The sequence below is a fragment of the Jaculus jaculus genome, unplaced genomic scaffold, assembly GCF_020740685.1.
Source record: "Jaculus jaculus isolate mJacJac1 unplaced genomic scaffold, mJacJac1.mat.Y.cur mat_scaffold_36_1_2353498_arrow_ctg1, whole genome shotgun sequence".
NCBI lineage: Eukaryota > Metazoa > Chordata > Mammalia > Rodentia > Dipodidae > Jaculus > Jaculus jaculus.
In genome coordinates, this window is record NW_025423492.1 from 614,148 (window position 1) to 630,257 (window position 16,110).

At 41.8% G+C, this 16,110-nt stretch overlaps 1 pseudogene; it reads right to left on the reverse strand.

Annotated features, from left to right (window-relative positions):
• Window positions 1-6,966, reverse strand: part of LOC101595820 — a 37,008-nt pseudogene extending 30,042 nt beyond the window's left edge.
• Between the last annotated feature and the right edge of the window lie 9,144 nt (window positions 6,967-16,110).

Sequence of the window (16,110 nt, forward strand, 5' to 3'; positions counted from 1 at the left end):
CACAAAAGCTGAAAAATAAGTGGGAAATAAATGACAATAAATTGGAAGAGAGAATAATTGGAAAGAAGAATCAATGTAGATTGGATTTTGGAGGAATAAAATAGACGGTGGTTGGAGAGGATTTTTACTATGGTACACTGGATATACTTGAGGAAGTTACACATAAAGAAGTTTTTAAAAGGTAGCATTTTCCCCATTATTGCTCAGCATTTAAATATGAAACTGTTATTTATAAAGCTCTGGAGTGTGGTTACAAAATGAAATTCAACCACAAGTATATAGTAGTGTATTCTTTAATCAATGGGAACTCAGAGTCATACACAGTAGGTAATCATTTGAACCATCCTTCAAACAACAATCTCAATAAACTCTTGCCAAGTATTTTAATTGGGCAATCTGCATTTTCAACCTAGAACTTCTGAACAATTCATAACTCCAAAATGTGTAACCAGTGATGAAATTCATGGCCTTCTAGTTCTGCCTATAGCTGTGCTGCTCACAGTCTGGGGAAAAGTCTATCTCAAGGCATCAAGTTCCTAGCCAATTTTCTTACAATCCTGAGATATCAATAAAATCCTGTGGTTTCTAATGGAAATAATTGTTTATCTATGCCATGGCTCCAATGGCATAGATACATTTAGGGCTCCACATTACTTAGGGGCCATGTCAAAACAATGCAGAAATCCAATGATGATTTCATTCCTGCAGTTGATATGCTCCATAGTACTGGATGGGCTATGAAATTTGTAAATTGGTTGGGAATTAAAATTAATTTGAACAGCAGGACACCCCTTAAGTATTCAGGCACCCTGACAAAATTTTAAGACACAACATTCTTTCTGATGTCCCAATACAGAACAGCTGGTTCATTCCCAATGTTGGTTTCTCAAGCAATTCTCAAGCAATTGCAGCTCAATAGGACCTGTTTGTAAGATGAAATGGTTATTTGTTTCTGTGCCACCTCCTTCTCACAGCTGTCTATTTCTAAATACAACTCTGCACAAGTTCATAAGACACAGGAAAAATCCAGTAAGACTTTCACATAAATTTCTCTACTCCAACCTAGACAAAGCTTTTAATTCTTATCATAAACCAAAACTCAGAGTCCATAGATCTTACAGTATCCAGATCTCTAAACTCAGACCAGGACAGTTCATCAAACACGGTTGACAACACTGCACGGCTTCTTTTGGGCCAATGTTACAAATTCCTCCTGCAAATCAGTTCCAAAGACCCAAAGCCACACAGTCATGTTTCCTATAGCAGAAACTTGCAGGCACCTGTGGGTCCCTGGATCGCCCAGGCAACCATGTAGAGCAGGGTCTTCAGACCTGCCATGAGTCGCCATCTGAGAGAGAATTTTGTTGTTTTCCATAATTCTCTATGTAAGTTGATGTTGACGTAGAACATAAATTCAGTAATTTTATCCTTGATATCAAGTAACAAATGGCATTGTTTATGTAAAACTTCACTTCAAGATAGGCTTTATATAAACATAACCTTTATTTTTCTTCTTTTTCTGCTGCTTCGTGGTGCTTACACTGTAGGTGGCACCTGGCTGGGGGCTGGAGTTTGCATGGCTCAGCACCTTTGGATCAGCCCTGTCCTGCTCCCAGGCTCACAGCCAAGTCCAACTTCACAAGGGGAAAGAAGGGAGGAGAACCCTGGGAAGAGAGGGAAGGTCACGGGGATCACTAGGGGGAGGGGTTGGGAAGAGTGGCGGACCCCAGGACTGCCAGGGGCAAAGGGAAGGTTGTGCCTTCATGGGCCAAGGCACCATTATCAAAGCATGCATGAGCTTGACGCTACTCCTGAGCTGCTTTGGAGTACTTTCATAACAGAAAAACTTGAAAGGAGATGACAAAGGAGTGAGGGGAAATTTCCATCCTGAACTTTCATTTCCTAGCCAGATAAGCTATGCAGGTTCACATGTCTGGATCACATGGATCTCCAGAAATCATCCAAGAGGTGACTGTGAGGACTTCCTCCCAAAAGGAGGCAGCCTCCCTCTGAGAGAGCTTAATACCCTTAAGTTTCAGAAGAGTCACTAATCTACAAATCTGTGATTCTTTTTGGTGGGGGACAATATCATTCATGACAGGGAAAGAGTGGAAATGGCAAGGCCAGATAGGAACATCCCCAAAGGCTGAATAGCACTTTGGGGGATTCCCCAATGGTCCAGACATAAGGCTGTCCACAAGTTTAGCAGGGCAGCAACCTGCCCTATGGTCTTTTAAGAGGTAAATGTGTTACTGGCTTTTTATATTGGAGAGAAGTAGATAGAAGGCCTTTGCCAACAACCAACAGGCTGGCCGGGTCCAGGCAGGGGACAGCTGGCTTTTAGTCAATGCCAAAGAGTGGCCTTGGCCGATAGACAACAGTTACCAGTTCATTGTGTCTGCTCCCTTGCAATGGTGTGAACTGAAAATAAAGGAGGAAAAGGAGAAACCTGCCAGCACTCAAAAACATGGAGGAAGGGCACATGAGCCAATATCACCGAGTCACTCTGGGAGAGCACTCACCTTTCCTGGCCAGTCTCAGATAGACCTTGTTCAGGTGACAGGTGTGGGTCCCTGTATCCTCCAGGCAACCATAGAGAGCAGAGTCTTGAGAGCAGCAAAGCACTTGCAGAAAGAACACTTTGAGTAGACCTTGGTGAACAGCTCAGTATATTGTTAGGGAAATAGGTTTATAAGCTGTTGAGAGCAGGAAGAGGGTCCTAAGGGGATTGTTGGCTTTAAAGGTTGCTAGCCTAGAGGTGTTCATTCCAGCACATAGGGAAACTTTATTTCTGCACAGAACAATATGTACACATCACAAAGCTGGTATAACCAAGCATACCAAGCTGGAAGACCACCTACCTTTTAACCACAAATGAAAAGGAGCCCTGAGTATCATTTCATTGACTGATGCTTAGCCTTACAATATAGACCAGGCTGGTTAATTTGAAATATTTATTTTGTTTGAATGAGAGAAAAAGAAGCAGATATACAGAGAGGATGGTCTGGCCAGGACCTCTAGCCACTGCCAAGAAACTCCAGGAGCTTGCACCAACCTGCGCATCTGGATCATGTGGGTAACGGGAAATTGAATCTGGGTCCTTATGCTTCACAGGCTAACTTAACTGCTAAGCCATCTTTGCAGCACCATGTTGGTTAACTTAAATGGCACAGATAAACATTGGAGGTGAGGGAAAGCCCAGTGGTAAAGTTAACAGCTAACATGCTGCAACATATAGGTATAATGCCAAAATCATTTTAAGAATTCCAGGAAGAAAATTTCATTTGACTGTCCAAGCAACTTTTCAAACTTAGATTGATTAAGAGAGGGGTCTTCAATGGTTATATCTACTTGACAGAAAAGACTAGACTACTCACATGAATTATAAGAAGAATGACCACAGACCTACATGAGAGACTCAATTAGAAATACTGACCCTATTGCTTTGACATTCAAAATGAATGTGAGGCATTTTTTTATATTGAAGTGCACTTAACTGAATTGCATTTTTTTCCCCAAGTAAGAATGATATACTTTATCTACACCCTAGAAATCCATCATTCATATTAGTGAGTAAGGGGATAGAAAGACTGCAAGGTGAAAAGGATGGTTGAGAATAATGTGGACCATTCTTTTCTACATAGGGCATGGTCATTGCATTCATGACCCTGCAGGGACTAATGTTGTCTGAATAGGAGCTGCTCAATATTGGGCCTACCAACTTTCTGTATAGAATGGTGAAAGAAGATTTTTAAAATGCATCAAAACAGTATGCAGGGATACAGGAGAGATTTCTCTAGGTAGTTCAACACACTTGCTTGTGAAGCCTGACAGCCTGGGTTTGATCCTTCCAGTACGCACAGGTGACTAAATTAAGATAAGAATGGATAAGTGAACATTGATCATGATTGATTACATTTGCATAACATTCATTATTTAAACACAAATCTTATATCTGGACCCTGAAAGTAAATTTTGAGGCTACAGGGTAACTGATCTTGATATTTCAATTTTCCTCAATGTGGTCGTATGTTTTTCTTTAATTGAAAAATGTAAAGACTTCCAGGCAAGATGGTGGCATAGCAGCCATGCAAAAGGCAGGTAGGGAAGAAAATAAACAGAAAAATAAATGCACTCTTCTACCAAAAAGTGAATGTGTACAAAGGATTATCAACCACAGTAGAGAAGCAGGAGTGACTAAAATCATCCAGAAAAGAGAACACTGACTGGAACCCTTCCTAGATACCAGTGGCCTCAATCCACATGCCCACTCACCCACCCAGCACATAGCTGCAAGTGCAGAAACCAGGTGAAGGGATTTTCCTATCTCACTAGCTTCCTTGAAAAGTCAAGAAACCTGAAGGAGAAGACAGCAGGGACCAGCTGAGCAGCAGCTGAAGGAGAACAAAAATGGATCCAACTGAGCAGCTCCACTACAATTCCAGGCATCTTGCATTGCCTGCCATCACCCATCCATCAGAGAACTCATTCATCTCTGACCATAGAACATCTAGAACAGATGGTCAGAACACTAGATCCACAGTGCAACAGAGAGGGATCAAGGCAGGCACTCAGTATTGGTGTGATTGGAAGCCATACCAAAATCTAACAGGGCCTAGTAACATACAGGCAGGTATATTGGCCTGCACTGGAAGTGCTAATCTCTCTTTTCATGTTAGGGCAGATGATGGGTCAAATATTCTTGGTTGGCTTTATCATTGTCAAATAGGCGGTATTTGGGTGTTAATTATTGTTGTCTTTGATGTTCCCTCATTCATGAAACCTTTGTCTTTTTCTTCTGTCATTATTGGTGGCAGGGTTTGACTTGGAACCAAGCTGACCTGGAAGCCATTTCTGAACAGAAATCACAACTTCCCACTTGACAGGAATAAGGGTGTGGGGCAACACACATCCCTAGTGTTGTTGGATCTTTTAGGTTATCTGCTTGTTTTAATCCCTAGTGAAGGATTTATGAATCACTGCCCTTGCTGGAAAATTCTTTCAAACATAAAACTGGTAGGTGTAAAGGTGCCTAGACTCCTAGAGTTTTTAGGCCACTTATGAAACAGAACTAATCCCTTCTCAGTTGGTGATTAGTAAACCAAAGAAGAGCTTCTGTCTCCCCAATATTCAGTCCCAAAGAAAAGTAAACAGCAGATAGAGACAACCTAAAGTTTGTATAACCCTATCCCCACTTTCCCAAACTCAGGCTGTCCTGAAGCCTAATTCTTTAAGATCCCCAATGCCCACTTGAGGGGTCTGCTATTCTCATTTCCCATGGGAGAAGGCTGCCTTTCAGTATACTCCATTAAAGTCTGTGCTGTTAAGGTTGGCTCTTCCCTGTGTCTTGCATAACTCACATCACCATGGTCAATCCTGAATTCAAACAACTGGTGCTGAATCTGGCTCTCTCCAGGCAACTCTATCCTCCATACATTCAGCCTGCTGGTCTGCATGGGGATTGGCAGCATGCTTGTGGAGGGTAAGGACTTTCTGGTCAGGACTACTCTCTGACAAAAGTCCAAAAACCCGTGGAGCTTACCCAGACCTCTGATGGTTCTTTGCAGAGATGTCCATAGGATTGAACTCTCCTCTTCCTCTCTCTCTCCCCTCCCTAATCTTCCCCCTTTCATACTGGGTTCCATCAAGAGCTCAAATGTCTGCCATATTTTCTACAAAGGCCAGTACACTAACTGAAACTTTGGCTTTTGCAACTTTTGTCTTCACAAGTGGTGCAGGCCCCAAGGAATTGGGATCTTATTGACACTTTTCCCTCAGTCTTTGACCCCCCTCAAGGCTCCCTGTTCACTTTTCTATCCCCTCCACTTCCAGCACAGACATCACTTTCCATTTGATCTTCCATCCATCCAACACCTCACAAAACACCATTAAAGTAAGGCTCAAATGCAGCGCTAGACTGTTGTCCTTGTCCTCGTGGACCACAGGGGTCCTCTAGCTCTCTTCCCTCCAGCTTTATGCCTCCCAAAAGGAGAAGATTAGGGACACCATCCTCTATTCCTGGGATCTCCGTTTACCTCAAAAGTCTCCAATTTATCTTAATATCATGTGACGACTTGATAGTAAGATCTGGCACTGCCCTACCTATCCTTAAATTGAGTTCTAAGCTCTCCATTCCCAAGGAAAGTCCCTTGGATTGCCTAAAATCAAATTTAAAATCATCAGGCCTGACTGACCTCAAAACTAGTCTTTTAATTCAGATTTCCCCTCAACCATGGCCACATCAACTGGATTATAATCACACCTTGTTCCAATTTGGATTTTTCAATTTACAAGGCCTCACTGATTTAGACAACTTCATAAGATGAACTGGCAAGGGATCTGAGGTTCCTTATGTAAAAAAAAAAAAAAAAAAAAATTCACTTGCATGCACCCCTCTCTGTCTAGATTGCTCAGCCAACCAATTTTTTCTGTTATGTCCTCCTCCTCCTCCTTCTTCTTGGTTAACCATTGTCCCCAATGCTCCTTCTTTACCATCTACATTTTGATCCTGCAGAAAAGACCCCTCCCTACACTCGTCCCCATACCTCAACCCCTTTAGAACTGACATCCTTTACTTGCAGAACACATCACCAACCTTCACTTTCCATTCTCCCCAGACTCTAACCTCTTCAAAACCCCCATCTTCCTTCCTGTAGGCTTTTTCACCAGACACCTGAAGAATTCCCACTCTCTACTCTCTCCCAATATCCACCAACTCATCCTCACCCTCATAAATGATTCTCTACCTTCCACCCTCAATGCCCAACTCCTCCTCACCCACTCCAAAACTGTCCTCACCTAACACCTTGCCCCCTTATACCCATTCCCAAACACACTGCCAACATCCCACCTCAATGCTCCCCCAGAGATTGAGGGTCAGATTGAGGAAAAGTTAGGCTGTTTTTTTCTGGCTCACCCAGTACTATTATCTGACTTGAGCGACATATATTATATTCTCACCTCCATCCTGACACTGGATTGAAAAGGATGCATTTGGCACTCAGCTTGGACCCATTCAGACTCCCTGCATGAACAAGATCCTAGGGCTAATCCACCACCAATGTAGTGCTTTCTACTGAGTCACCCTGGACTTACCAGGCTGGAGATTTGGGCACTGGAAGACTAAACCAGATGATAATTTGTTTCCTAGAGGTCATGGGGGGGAAAGGCCCATATCTATATAAATTATGACAAAATTAAGGAGAACACTCAGGCCCAGATGAGAATCTAGCCCTGTTTTTTAGCTCCCCTCACTGAGACCATTACAAAATATACAAACATAGAAATTTCTACCCCAACCAGCTCCCTTTTCCTGAATGCCCAACTTCTGTATCAATCAGTCCCAGACATCAGGTGTAAACTTCACCAACTGGAAAAAAGACTGAACCTCCCCCCCCCCCGCAAAGGACCTCTAAGATGTTTCCTTGAAGATCTTTAACAATAGGGAAGATGAGGCCAAGAGAGAGGAGAAAGACAGAAGAACTAAATACTAGCTCTTAGCCTCTGTCCTCAACAGCCACGTGCCTCCAAGCTTATCACCCTCCAGTAAAACTTACAATGGAAGAAAGATATCCTGAACCTGCTTCAGATGTAACCATCCAGAACACTGGGCCAAGGTCTGCCCTAATCACAGGCCACCACAAAAGCTTGCCCCATCTGTGGACAATGAGGTCATTGTAAATAGGACTGCCATTGTAGACACCCTAGTGTCTTTACTCACATCATTGATCACCCTGTCCATGAAGCCCAAACTCTTGACTAGCTAATAGACAGTAGCTACCTAAGATCACCCCTATACATTAGAATATGCCTTCATCCAGGGCCACCCCAACTTCCCTAAATACTGTACCCTTATTGAAGCAAAACCTTTGACCCTAGGCACCACTTCCCAGCAGACAGAACTAACAGCCCTTAGTCAAACCCTAATTCTAGCTAAGGATGTTTCCATTAACATTTAAACAGATTCAAAATATGCTTGTAACATTATCTACTCAAATATTCTAATGGGGTAGGAAACAGGCTTCCTCAGAGAAAATGGACCCCAATTATTAATGCTCCCCTAATCAAAGACCTTCTGGATGACACTCTTCTCCCTTCTAAGGAATCATTCATCAAATGACAAGACCATCAGAAAGACAAACAGTACATATCCTTCTCAAACAGCCACGCTGATAAATTGGCCTGTGAAATCACCCTGACACACCCAGATGTCTGCTCCACCTTTACATCTTTCTTAGCATACCAAGTCTCTATAACTCAAGACATTCTTTCATATCTTCATTCTTTGTTTCATCCCTTCAACCAAGCTCTATTTTCTTTCCTTCAAAACCACACCTTCTTTAAACACTTAGACAGACAATTCATCAAGGCTCTTGCAGACTCATGTGATATATACCAAAGAGCAAACCCTAACTCCAACATCAACCCCCTCAGACATCTACCTACCAGATGCAGTGCCTTCTACCATCCATAGATTTGCAAGCAGTCTTCACCCATATGCCTCCGGTTAAATGATGCAAATATCTCTTAGATAGTGTGGCTACCTTTTCTGGATATGTAAAAGCCTTCTTCACCACAAACAAGAGTGCTAACATAGTAGCTTAGATATTGACTACAGAAATAGCGCCCCAATTTGGCTTGACTTCCTCAGTACAATCAGACAATGGCCCAGAATTCATCTCCCAAAATATTGCCAGGACTGACAAATCCCCTGGAAGTTTCACATTCCCTACCATCCCTGATCTTCTGGCAAGGTTGAGAGAACTAACCATAGCATGAAAGAAACCCTCATAACCCTGAAACTAAAATGGGATTGGATTAAGCTTTTATCTATACCATTACTTAACTTACAGCCCTATCAAAAAAGCCTTCCATGATCAGCCCCTTTGAACTCATGCATGGGAGGCCTATGTTTCCCCTGGACTGTCTCCTGAGACTCCACTACTCATTCCTTACATATCTACTCCTCTCCTTCCTTCCTCAGAACAGAACTGTGGAGAAAAACTAACACCACCTCCCCTCCTTCTATCCAGAGGCTCCTCTTCCTAACTCAGATAGGAGATATGGTTTATATTTCTGATTGCACCTAGCAATCTGTCTCCAAAATGGAAAGGGCCCCACAAGGTCATCCTACTAATCCACACTGCAGCCAAGTTCCATGGCTTCCCATCCTGGGTCCATCTCTCCCACATGAAAAGAGCACCATCATCCCCTTATCCCCTCCTCGCTCTTTCCTGATGACACTCACTAGGCCCACCTCTTTGAAGATTACTAAAGTTCCTCCTACACCTGAACAGGGCCACCTCAAGCCAGACCTTCCAGATGGCACTAACTCTCCAACAATTTCTTCTGTTCCTCACTCATATACATGGGGACCTATGGTTGATGCTCCAGCCAGTCTCCACATTTGATGAGCTCATTGATGCCACAGAAGAACTCTGGTTACAAGGAATTTCCATTCTCTTTGCAACAGAACAGATACATTTCTTTATCATTACCCTATACCCTCTCCATTTCCTCTAGGAGCCTAGGGGATGCTCTGCCACCCCTCCTTCTCATGGTACTACTCTCTTATTGACAGAACTAATAATTGTTAATTTCTAGAGTGTTCTCACACAAAAAAGCCCTCTTAATGCTCCTACCCTGGGTACACTTCCTTATGGTAATTTTTCTAGGTTTCATCTATTCTTTGACTCCTAAAGATAAAACATAACCAGCTTATAGCCCCTCTTCCCAATACTATATACCTAATAATACTTATGGTCACTCATGACATATGTATTCCCCTTCAGTGGCCCAAATAGGACCTGCTACCACAGGCTCTATACTAAACTACCTTTCTGTGACCTGACATTATACTTGGGCCTCTGGAGCACTTAAATTCTCAAAACTCATTATTTTTGGGCTCTCTGGAGTCCTTAAGTACTCAAAACTTCTGGATTCAATTGGCTGTTGATACGATGAACAAACATTCCGTTTGAAGAAAAGAGGGAAACTCACTCCACCAACTGTTAGCTAATAATCTCACAGGACTATTATTAAATATAGTGAATATGTTATTTTAACTGGAGTGAAAAAATGATGTACTTTAACTCCCCATGCCCATGACAAATCACCCATAATAATCTGCTTCTTACCCCCTGTCCTTCTCACAGGGCTGACATTGAAAAGGAGAACAAAAGGGAGAGAAACCAGACACTAGGCATCAGACACCCAGAATATCCCCAGTTCAAAGGAGAACCATGACTAAACCCAGATCCAGGAGACAGAATCACCAGCCCCAACTTCGTTCCATTGGTCAGCAGCAAAGACAATTACATTGATCCTGCTCTCTTTTTCTTGTCTTCATGGTCTGAAATGAAGGATTCATGAACCACAGACCTCAATTCTTTTACATCATAAAACTGACAAGCTTAAAGGTGGCCAGACTCCTGGAGTTATCAGGCCAGTTAAGAGCCAGCTGTAGTACCCTCTCAGTGGGTGATTAATAAACGAAAGAGCCTCTGTCTTCTCATTATTCACTCCCAAAGAAAAATAAACAGCAGATAAAGGCAACCTAAAGTCTATTTAACCCGACACCCACTACCCTCATCTCAGGCTGTCCTGAAGCCTAACTCCTTAAAATCCCCAATGTCCACTCAAGGGAGCTACCATTCTCATTTCCTGTGGGAGAAGGCTGTCCCTCAGTGTACTACATTAAAGTTTGTGCTGTTGAAGTTGGCACTTCTCTCTTATAACCCTCATATCATATGATCAATCCTTAATTCTAACACCACTATGCTTATTTGAAAGGATAAACACTTAGCAAATCTGACCTAAATAACACAAATTTATAAAACTAGAGATGAAAAATCACCATTACAACACACAGAAAGTCAGATAATTATAAGGACATACTTTAAGAATATATACTTTACTAAGTTTGATAAAATAAATGTATGATCTAAAATAAATGTATGATCTCCTTGATCTACATGACCCCCAAAATTAAATCAGGATGAGTTAAACCACATAAATAGACCCCTTACAAATATGGATGTATAAGCAGTTATAAAATAGACCCCCCCCCAACTAAAAAATTCATGCCCAGTCAGATTACCTGCTGAATTTTACCAGACCTTCAAAGAACAACTAACACCAATGCTTTGCAAGCTTTTCCATAAACTAGAAAAGGAGGGAATTGCACCAAACTTCTTCTAAAGCCAGCATCACCCTGATACCAAAGCCAAACACAGAACAACAAATAAAACAAATTACAGACCAATCTGCCTCATGAATATACATACAAAAATTCTCAAAAAGATATTGTCAAACACAAAACAATATTATATCAAAAATATCCTTCACAGTCAGGCATGGTGACACATGCCTTTAATCCCAGCACCTGGGAGGCAGAAGTAGGAGGATCACCATGAGTTTGAGGCCACCCTGAGAATACAGTCAACTGCAGGACAGCCTGGGCTAGAGCGAGACTCTACCTTTAAAAACCAAAAAGATCATTCCTCCACCTCCCTCAACCAAGTAGACTTTATTCCAGAGATCCACAGATGCAGGGATAGTTCAACATAGTCAAATTGATATATGCAACACATTATAAATATGGACTAAAGGACAAACATCACACAATCATCTCAAGAGATGCAGAAAAGGCATTTGACAAAATCCAACATGCCTTTTGATAAAAGTCCTACAGAAACTGGAAACGGAATGAACATATCTCAACATAATAAGGGATATTTATAATAAACCTAGAGCCAAATAGATCAAAGACCTTAATAGCAGACTCAAAACTGAAATCATTAGAGAAAAAAGAAGGGGAAACCCTTCAACATATTGGCATATGTAGTAACTTTCTGAATATAACCGTAATTGCTCAGTAAATAAAACCACTACCAAAAAACTGGGATCCCATGATTTACAAAACTTTTGTACACAAAGGACACTGCGAATAGAGCAAAAAGGAAACCTACAGAATTGGAGAAAATCTTTGCCATCTATTCATCAGACAGAGGATTGATATCCAAGCTATACAAAGGAGTCAAAAAATTAAATAATAGGAAACCAAACAACCCAATTAAAAATGGGTTATGGAGCTTGTAGCAGACATCTTCAGGTTCACTGAGATGAACTTCCAGACCAGGCAAAGTTAGTGAGAAAGGGATATTTATTGAAGCCTACAGATCCAGGGGAAGTTCTATAAATGTCAGAAGAAGCTGGCCTGACTTCACAGGACCAACCAGAGAGAGAGAAGCACAAGCCAAAAGCCAAAAGCCACACAGCACACTTCAGGCTAGGCACACTTTGAATATCTTTAGATTGAAATCTGAAACCCACCACCACACCTTAAGATCACCCAGTGACACTGCCTCAAGCCAGGTGGCTACAGATGCAAACTACAAACAAACAACTGAATATACTGGGAGCCATCTCTTCTATTCAAACCACCACATTCTGCCCCTGCCGCCACCAATAGATTTATAACCACCACACATTGTAAACTGTACTCAGTTCAGTTTCAAAAGTCCCCACAGTCTTGACCAATTTAAGATATTAAGAACTGTAAGATCAAACAAGTTAAACATTTCTAACATATAAGGGCACAGAGTAAGCATTTTCCACTGCTATAAGGCATAGCAAGGAGAGACTAAATGCAAACACAACCACCATCAAACAAACATCAAACTTCTGCAGTTCAAGTCCAATATAACCAAACACTGACAGTCTCCAGATTTTCCAATTCTGCCCCTCCAGCTGGGCAGAGTAGCAGGGAACACTTCCATCTCAGGCCAACAGTGTGTTGTATGGTAGCACTTGCATAGTCCTGGTATATCCAAAATATCTTGAGGTCTTCATGCAAACCATGGTCCATCTTCCAAAGGCTCTTTCAGCCTATCAGGGCATCATGCCCTGCCACATGCTGCATCTCAGCAGCAGCTCCTGGAACCAAGTGCAATTCATGACCACTCCTCATATTTTCCAAAGGCACTTTCAGCCTATCAGGGCATCAGGCCCTCCATTATGCCACATCTCAGAGGCAGCTCCTGGAAGCATGTGCAATTCACAACCACTCCTCGCATTTATCAGGCTTCTGAAACCAATACCAGGTGTACAGGACACAGCCATATTCTTAATTCAGGGATGAAACAAATCATAGCCTTGAAAAGCAGGTTCTTTCTCCAGTTAACTCTTTCCAAAAGTGTTTGCATTTCTTGACATTTTTAAAAAATATTTTATCTTTATTTCTTTATTTCAGAGAGAGATATACAGATATAGGCAGGTACACAGAGAGAATGGGCATGCCAGGGCTTCCAGCCTCTGCAAATGAACTCCAGACACGTGCACCCCCTTGTGCATCTGGCTAACGTGGGACCTGGGGAACCGAGACTCAAACCAGCGTCCTTAGGCTTCACAGGCAAGCGCTTAACCGCTAAGCCATCTCTCCAGCCCCAAAAGTGTTTGCATTTCTATGATAGTCTTTCCTCAGGCATCCTTTCCATGGTAAAGCAATTGAGCCATCTTCATTTAAGATTGCTAATGTGTTTGACAATAGCAGCTTTAGTAATCTAAAGCCAGGCTCTGTGCCAGTAAATTTAACTTGCTTACAGTTTTCCAGCATAAACTCTTAAATCTCTCAGTCCAATATGTCTAGCCAAGCACATCAGTCAATTACAAATTTAGCCTTGATCAAACTCTCTGGGCCTGGGCAGCAGGATGCAGCCAGCCGTTATGCCAGTAGCCTAGTGCCAACAAAGTCCTCTGCAGTCTTTCCTTCCCCCTAGAAAGCTCATAAGCCAAGCCTCGAAGTTCAATACTCGCTGCACTTAGCATTCTCAGACTCTCATCAGAATAGTCCATAAAACTTGGCTTACCACTCCAGGAGACATCTTCACTTGCAAGCACAAAGTCATTGCCTATTCCTCCGAAACAAAGGTTCCAAAAGATCAACATCCACATAAGTCAGGTTTATCTCAGCCAACTCCCCAGTACCAAATTCTGTAGCAGACAGCTTCAGGTTCACTGAGATGAACTTCCAGACCAGGAACAGTTAGGGAGGAAGGGATATTTACTGAAGCCTACAGATCCAGGGGAAGTTCCATAAATGGCAGAAGATATTGGCCTGACTTCACAGGACCAACCAGAGAGAGAGAAGCACAAGCCAAAAGCCAAAAGCCAAAAGCCACACACTTCAGGAACTCCTGCTAGGCACACTTTGCATATCTTTAGATTGAAATCTGAAACACACCACCACACCTTAAGATCACCCAGTGACACTGCCTCCAGCCAGGTGGCTACAGATACAAACTACAAACAATCAACTGAATATATTGGGGTCCATCTATTCTATTCAAACCACCACAAAGCTAAATACAGAGTTCTCAAAATAAAAAATACAGATGGCATATAAACATCTAAAAAGATGTTCTACATCCTTAGGCATAAGAAAAAAATGCAAATTAAAGCTACTATCAGATTCCATGTCATTCTTATCAGAATGGTTACAATCAAGAAAACAAATGAGTTGGGCATGGTAGTGCAGCCTTTAATCCCAGTGCTTGGGAAGTAGGGGTAGGAGGATCACCATGAGTATGACTCCATCCTCAGACAACATAGTGAATTCCAGGTCAGTCTAGACTACAGTGAGCCCCTACCTCAAAAAACCAAAACCAAAAAAAAAAGGAAAGATGAAATATTTCCCCTTGTGCATCTGGCTAACGTGGGACCTGGGGAACCGAGCCTCGAACCGGGGTCCTTAGGCTTCACAGGCAAGTGCTTAACTGCTAATCCATCTCTGCAGCCCTAGAGCGGGGAAATTTTGATTCAGATGTTTGGGATAAAATAGGGAAAGAATTAAATGTCTTTTTACCAATTCATGGTCCTAGTAAGGTACCAGTAATTGCTTTTTCCTTATGGTCCTTGATATAGGTTGACTTGGATTCAGGTACAAAAGATATTTTAGTGAAGCAAATGTTAGATCACACTCTAGATGCTATTGAAGAAATTAAAAATCAAAGTCCTGAAAAAGTGACACCTGTAACTCACAAAGAATTGAATAAAATATTACAATCCTTACAAATTTCTAAGGAAAATAATGATGAGGAAGAGGAGGAATTAGAAGAAGCAGCAGAATTAGAGAAAGAGGCCACTAATTATCATGCAGACTGGGACTCACCGTGTCCCTCTGCCCCCATGCCCCCCACACAAGTATATGTAGAAGAATTAAAAAATGAGGTGGCAGCTTTAAAGGACAGAGTAAACCCAGCGAAAGAAAAAAGAAGGTGAAAAGATGAGTTACATAGTATTATTAAGCAGCCTTCTGCAATTGTCCACACATCTTCATTGCATCCTACTCACCCTGTTTTTAATTGATCCCCCTTTTAAAGGGTGATACAGAAAGCCATGGAAGAAGGTGATGAGGAAGTATGAGCTTTCCCATTGGCTTATCCAGTAACTGAATTTCGAAAGGGTGATGAGGCAATATGCTTCCTTTAACTTTAAAGACATAAAAGAATTAAAAACAGCTTGTGCACAGTATGGACCTACGTCAACATATACTATGTCAATTATAGAACTGTTGGCAGGGAAAGTTCTAACAGCAGATGATTGGAAATCTATAACAAAGCTTGTTTATCAGGAGGAGAATATTTAATTTGGAAAGTAGAATTTTATGACTTATGCAAAAAAACTGCAATGTTGAATCAACAGGCAGGAAATGATAATTGGAATGTTGATATGCTTATTGGGGAAGGAAAGTATGCTGGGAATAACAATCAAATTGTACACCCCCCTACTGTTTATCCACAAGTAGCCATGGCAGCTCATAAAGCATGGCTTAATCTTCCTTCAAAAGGAGAAGCTGTGGGGGAGAATTTAACTAAGATTATACATGGTCCTGATGAGAGTTATACTGATTTTGTAGATAGATTGATAAAAACGGCAGGGGGAGTATTTGGAGATGTTGGCGCTGGTATGGACTTTGTAAAACAGCTTGCTTATGAAAATGCAAATAGTGCTTGCAAAGCAGGTATACGGCCTTATAGAAAGAAAGTTGATCTACAAGGATATATTAGATAATGTGCTGATATTGGCCCTAGCTACACACAGCGGATAGCC